This window comes from Styela clava, chromosome 7 (genome assembly GCF_964204865.1).
Source record: "Styela clava chromosome 7, kaStyClav1.hap1.2, whole genome shotgun sequence".
In the NCBI taxonomy this organism is placed as follows: Eukaryota; Metazoa; Chordata; class Ascidiacea; order Stolidobranchia; family Styelidae; genus Styela; species Styela clava.
This window is the reverse complement of record NC_135256.1, coordinates 15,657,031-15,663,089: the sequence shown is the minus strand read 5'-3', so window position 1 is coordinate 15,663,089 and position 6,059 is coordinate 15,657,031. Positions and strand designations below refer to the sequence as shown.

The window sequence follows — 6,059 nt, the reverse complement described above, 5'->3', positions numbered from 1 at the left end:
TTAGATATTTTTAATGGTATTCTAGATTTTCAGGCAAAGAATTATGAAGGCAATGGGAAAGTTAGGAAAGACTGATACAAAGAAACAATGAAGAAAATAGGAAAAGACTGATACAAGGAAAATCTACAAATTGAATGTAAATATTCTTACAAATTTTATTAGGCTTAGATATTGTTAATGTTATCTTAGCTTCACAGAAAAAAATTTTGAAGACACTGAAGAAATTTGGAAAAGACGGAATCAGAGACAAATCTAAAATACCGGTAAATATGTTACATGTTTTTCCATCTAGTGTTCATTTTGATTTTAGTTTGATATACTATTTTTCTGATTATATCAATACTGATACAATAATGCACGTAGTATTAAGTTTATTGCCGATATTGAATATTTATTAATGATTAATTCAGCTTTTTAGTAACATGCTGTATCCAAATTTTCCCACCTGTGTTTGTCATAATCATTTATTTCTCTTCTATTTTTAAGATATTTTCAACAGGAACCAGGATATCGTGACACTGACAAAAGAAGAAAAGTATTAACAGGGGTTGCCGTGGCTTTTATGTTTTTAATATTTTATTTGGTATAGATAGATTTAGACCCCTTCCCGCCATTAGGAATAATAGGGTTTTTATTAGGCTTAGATATATTTAATATTATTCTAGCTTCTCAGGCACAGAACTTTGAAGGGACTGGGAAAATTAGGAAAAGACGGATGCAAGGAAAATCTACAAATTACATGTAAATATTTTTACGAATTCTATTAGGCTTAGATATTGTTAATATTATCTTAGCTTCTCAGGCACAGAATTTTGAAGGCACTGGAGAAATTGGAAAAAAAAAAAGGAATCGGAGACAAAATCTGAAATTTCGGTAAGTATGTTACAAGTGTTTCATTAGTCAGGCTTACTCTTCCTATCTAGTGTTCATTTTGATTTTAGTTCGATATAATACTTTTTTGATCATATTAATACTGATTCAGTAATGCACAAAGTATTATGTTCATTGCTGATATTGAATATTTGATAATAAATCTTTTTTAGTAATATGCTCCATCCATATTAGCCTATCTTATTTGTGTTAATCAATATTTTCTCTTCTATTTTTGAGGTATTTTCAACAGGAAACAGAATGTCGTGACACCGACCAAAGAAGAAAAGTATTAACAAGGCTTGCCATGGCTTTTTTGTTTTTAATATTTTCTTTGTTAGAGATAGATTTAGATCCATTCCCACCGTTAGAAATACCCGCCATTAGGATTATAGGTTTTTTTTTAGGCTTAGATATTTTTAATGGTTTTCTAGATTTTCAGGCAAAGAATTATGAAGGCAATGGGAAAGTTAGCAAAAGACTGATACAAGAAAACAATGAAGAAAATAGGAAAAGACTGATACAAGGAAAATCTACAAATTGAATGTAAATATTCTTACAAATTTTATTAGGCTTAGATATTGTTAATGTTATCTTAGCTTCACAGGCAAAAAATTTTGAAGACACTGAAAAATTTAAAAAAGACGGAACCAGAGACAAATCTAAAATACCGGTAAATATGTTACATGTTTTTCCATTTAGTGTTCATTTTGATTTTAGTTTGATATAATATTTTTCTGATTATAATAATACTGATACAATAATGCACGTAGTATTATGTTTATTGCCGATATTGAATATTTATTAATAATTAATAAAGCTTTTTTAGTAACATGCTGTATCCATATTTTCCTACCTTTGTTTGTCATAATCATTAATATCTCTTCTATATTTAAGATATTTTCAACAGGAACCAGGATATCGTGACACTGACAAAAGAAGAAAAGTATTAAGAGGGGTTGCCATGGCTTTTTTGTTTTTAATATTTTCTCTGTTATAAATATATTTAGACCCATTCCCACCGTTAGAAATACCCGCCATTAGGATTAATAGGGTTTTTATTAGGCTTAGATATTTTTAATGGTATTCTAGATTTTCAGGCAAAGAATTATGAAGGCAATGGGAAAGTTAGGAAAGACTGATACAAAGAAACAATGAAGAAAATAGGAAAAGACTGATACAAGGAAAATCTACAAATTGAATGTAAATATTCTTACAAATTTTATTAGGCTTAGATATTGTTAATGTTATCTTAGCTTCCAAGAAAAAAATTTTGAAGACACTGAAGAAATTTGAAAAAGACGGAACCAGAGACAAATCTAAAATACCGGTAAATATGTTACATGTTTTTCCATCTAGTGTTCATTTTGATTTTAGTTTGATATACTATTTTTCTGATTATATTAATACTGATACAATAATGCACGTAGTATTAAGTTTATTGCCGATATTGAATATTTATTAATAATTAATAAAGCTTTTTTAGTAACATGCTGTATCCATATTTTCCTACCTGTGTTTGTCATAATCATTTATTTCTCTTCTATTTTTAAGATATTTTCAACAGGAACCAGGATATCGTGACACTGACAAAAGAAGAAAAGTATTAACAGGGGTTGCCATGGCTTTTTTTTTAATATTTTATTTGGTATAGATAGATTTAGACCCCTTCCCGCCATTAGGAATAATAGGGTTTTTATTAGGCTTAGATATATTTAATATTATTCTAGCTTCTCAGGCACAGAACTATGAAGGGACTGGGAAAATTAGTAAAAGACGGATGCAAGGAAAATCTACAAATTACATGTAAATATTTTTACGAATTCTATTAGGCTTAGATATTGTTGATAATATCCTAGCTTATCAGGCACAGAATTTTGAAGACACTGGAGAAATTGAAAAAAAAAGGAATCGGAGACAAATCTGAAATTCCGGTAAGTATGTTACAAGTGTTTCATTAGTCAGGCTTACTCTTTCTATCTAGTGTTCATTTTGATTTTAGTTTGATATAATACTTTTTTGATCATATTAATACTGATACAGTAATGCACGAAGTATTATGTTCATTGCTGATATTGAATATTTGATAATAAATCTTTTTTAGTAATATGCTCCATCCATATTTGTCTATCTTATTTGTGTTAATCAATATTTTCTCTTTTATTTTTGAGGTATTTTCAACAGGAAACAGAATGTCGTGACACCGACCAAAGAAGAAAAGTATTAACAAGGCTTGCTATGGCTTTTTTGTTTTTAATATTTTCTTTGTTAGAGCAATGACATTAAACAACATGATGCGCAACTCCGGCATTTTTGGCCGAAGATCGTATCTGATAGCACGCTCCAATGCACATACTTGACGAGACGAAAACGAGCGGATGTGTGCTGCTTTCAAGGCATAGCACAAATGGTGTTCGTGCCTGCTTTGACAGTTGTTGTCGATTTTAATGATATTTTGGAAAGTTGAGGTAAAAGGAAATTGGAAAAGGGTAAGGTAAATACTATTGTTGTATATCACACCCGGGCATCGCACTGTTAAGTACATGTGGGAAAGCCAGCTTTTGTCAAATACTACGAAGTTATTAATTCAGTACGGTACGTAGTTGCCCATTTGCCGAAATTGCATATTTACTTACCCCTTATGGTTTCAAATTGTTCATGCACCTCCATTAAGATTTTTTTTTAATCCGTGAGGATATATACTCATTGCTGTAACATACTATTGCTCATTCACTTTTATTTGCGTATTGAATCAAAGGGTTAACAAGTTCACCTAACATTCACTCATACCGGACGATATTGTATAGTCTGATCTCTCAAGTATTTGGAGCCACGAATGCTTGTAATTTTCTGGCTAAACCCTTTTATTAGTTGGTTTATATACCAAATTCAGTAAAACATTTTTTACATAAAACATGAGATATTGGATTCATTAGCTTTTCCATTCTAAATCATATAGACTGCTTTATTTATTCTTAACGAAAATTAATAAATCTCCTCTCTTTCTCCAGATGTGAAAGTTGTGGACAAACCTGTCTAAGCATTGTGAGACTCCTGCAGCACAAGAAGCAATAGCAAAAATAGTAAGTATATCAATCAAGAAATTAAGCCGACATAAAGCAAAACTTTCAACTATTCGTCTAACCTCAATTTCCTATTATTTATTCACAGGACAACTGTAGCAGAGGGGAGATATCAAAAGTCTGGAGACATATCATTGACAGTGTGATTCCAAGAAATATAATTAGAGTACTCCATAAATGTTTGCAATAGAAGCACAACCTATGGAGTCATGCAAAGACATTTGACCCTCCGGCAGAGTTGTGTATGGCCCCCATATCCTGCAGGGCTTGAGGAAAATAACTAAAAATTCCAAAGCGTAAGATTCCATAAGCGGTCTTATTTGTAAAATGGCACAAAACACGCCAGACATACTTAAAACAGCTTTGGAAAATGAGGATTACGGGTCACTCACTACACCTGTGTTATATTTGGTTCATCAACTTTTGGTAGTACTATAGAGGAAATTCAGGAAAGGGTATAATCATGATTCACGATAAAATACAAACCTTTTAAAGTAAAATTGATCATTCACACAGAAAACAATTTACTGAAAGTAGTTTTGGAAAATTAATTTTTTTTGTTCACATTTTGACCCAATTAAGAATACACATCAAGCTAGCAAAAGAATACTTGAATAAAACACTTGAGTGAATAAATTAAACGCAAGTACATGAAGAAGGTGGCATTTTCGAAGAAAATGGGAGTTGCAATATTTCTGCATTTCACAAAATTCTGAAGCAAAGAAGAATTCTGTTTAATTTGTCATATTTCCATCAGTACAATGAAAAAACACAATAAGCTCAGCAGTCAATATGACAAATTCGAAGAGCAACTTCGAACAGAAAATTTCCATGTGTTTGTATATTAATATAATTATACAACGACTTAGTTACTAAAAATCAATATCAATAATAATTCAAGCAATCCTATGCCACGCAATGTGGCGCGAAATGTCTTGTCGAAAAAATCCGTCATTTGTTTTTTTACTGATCTATACATGAAATGATAAAAGTAACTTTTTTTGCATTACTGGAATTATTTAAACATTCGCAAAGATCCAGATTAACCCATGATCATGTGACCTCGTGAGTTAGAGTGGGTACTATAAAATCATTTCAGCCTGACCTTAGTATGCTGGTGACACATAAAAGATGCCAAACGTCAGGACAAATGTAATTAAAAAAACAATGGGTTTATACTGTAGTATTTTTGTCAATTTTAGGTCCATATATTTAGATTAAGTGTATGTAATATTCTTTCCTTATCCAAAGCTTGTTTAAAAATAATTTTGATGGTTGTACATAGAATTTTATGATTTTTTGTAAAAAATACAGTAACTTGCAATAATAGTGGAATGCAAATATTAATATGTAATTGCATTTGAAATTAAAGAAAATAATAAAACTTAATCCAACTGTTTAGTTGCATCACAATATATGTCACAAACTGAAACTATCTTTCAACTATACATTATCAAAAACTGTTTGCGGCCCATTTTACAATTTTCAAAATGCAATGCGGCTCTCGAAAACCCATGAGTTTGACATCACTGATCTAGACGATTCAAGCATTGCTTTGGGAAATAATATCACTTCAAATAAATTGAAAAAAAACTCGCTATATTGAATACAAAATCGTTGCTATCATAAAGGTAAACCAATTCAGCCACTCGGAATATATTGGCCTTCACGAAGCAATAGGGGCAAAATTGAGAGTTCATGAGCTCTGAACTTTTGTTCTTTTCTTTGTCTTGAACTTTTCATACTCCACAGCCCCTATTAATTTTTTTTTAATTTTAATTACCATGTGATGGTCATATATATCTTTAACTTGTATTTCCCTGTCATGGTATATTATCTCAATGTGTCAAACTTTTAATTAGTGTGCATATTTTGCTTCCAGATGACATGAATGTATTGTCTTGTTTATTACCTCAACTTGGAGTATTGACAAGAAAAAGGTGCTAGTAAATTACGTAAAACATTTTTTAACGTTTTGTTATAATCAGAATTCACAATTAATAGAAATTATAAACAGCCAACAATCAATGAGAATTATATGCGAAATCCCTCAGAATAAATTTGTCTTCTAAAATCGGAGGAAGGCAAAACATATAGGTAGTTCCC

General features: G+C 30.8%; 1 long non-coding RNA gene across 1 annotated transcript; it reads left to right on the top strand.

The window, feature by feature from the left end:
- Nucleotides 1–3,148: 3,148 nt before the first annotated feature.
- On the top strand, nucleotides 3,149–5,744 carry LOC144425158 (uncharacterized). Its single transcript, XR_013477328.1, has 3 exons — nucleotides 3,149–3,364; nucleotides 3,882–3,953; nucleotides 4,042–5,744. It is a non-coding gene; the product is annotated as an uncharacterized LOC144425158 (long non-coding RNA).
- Nucleotides 5,745–6,059: the final 315 nt, after the last annotated feature.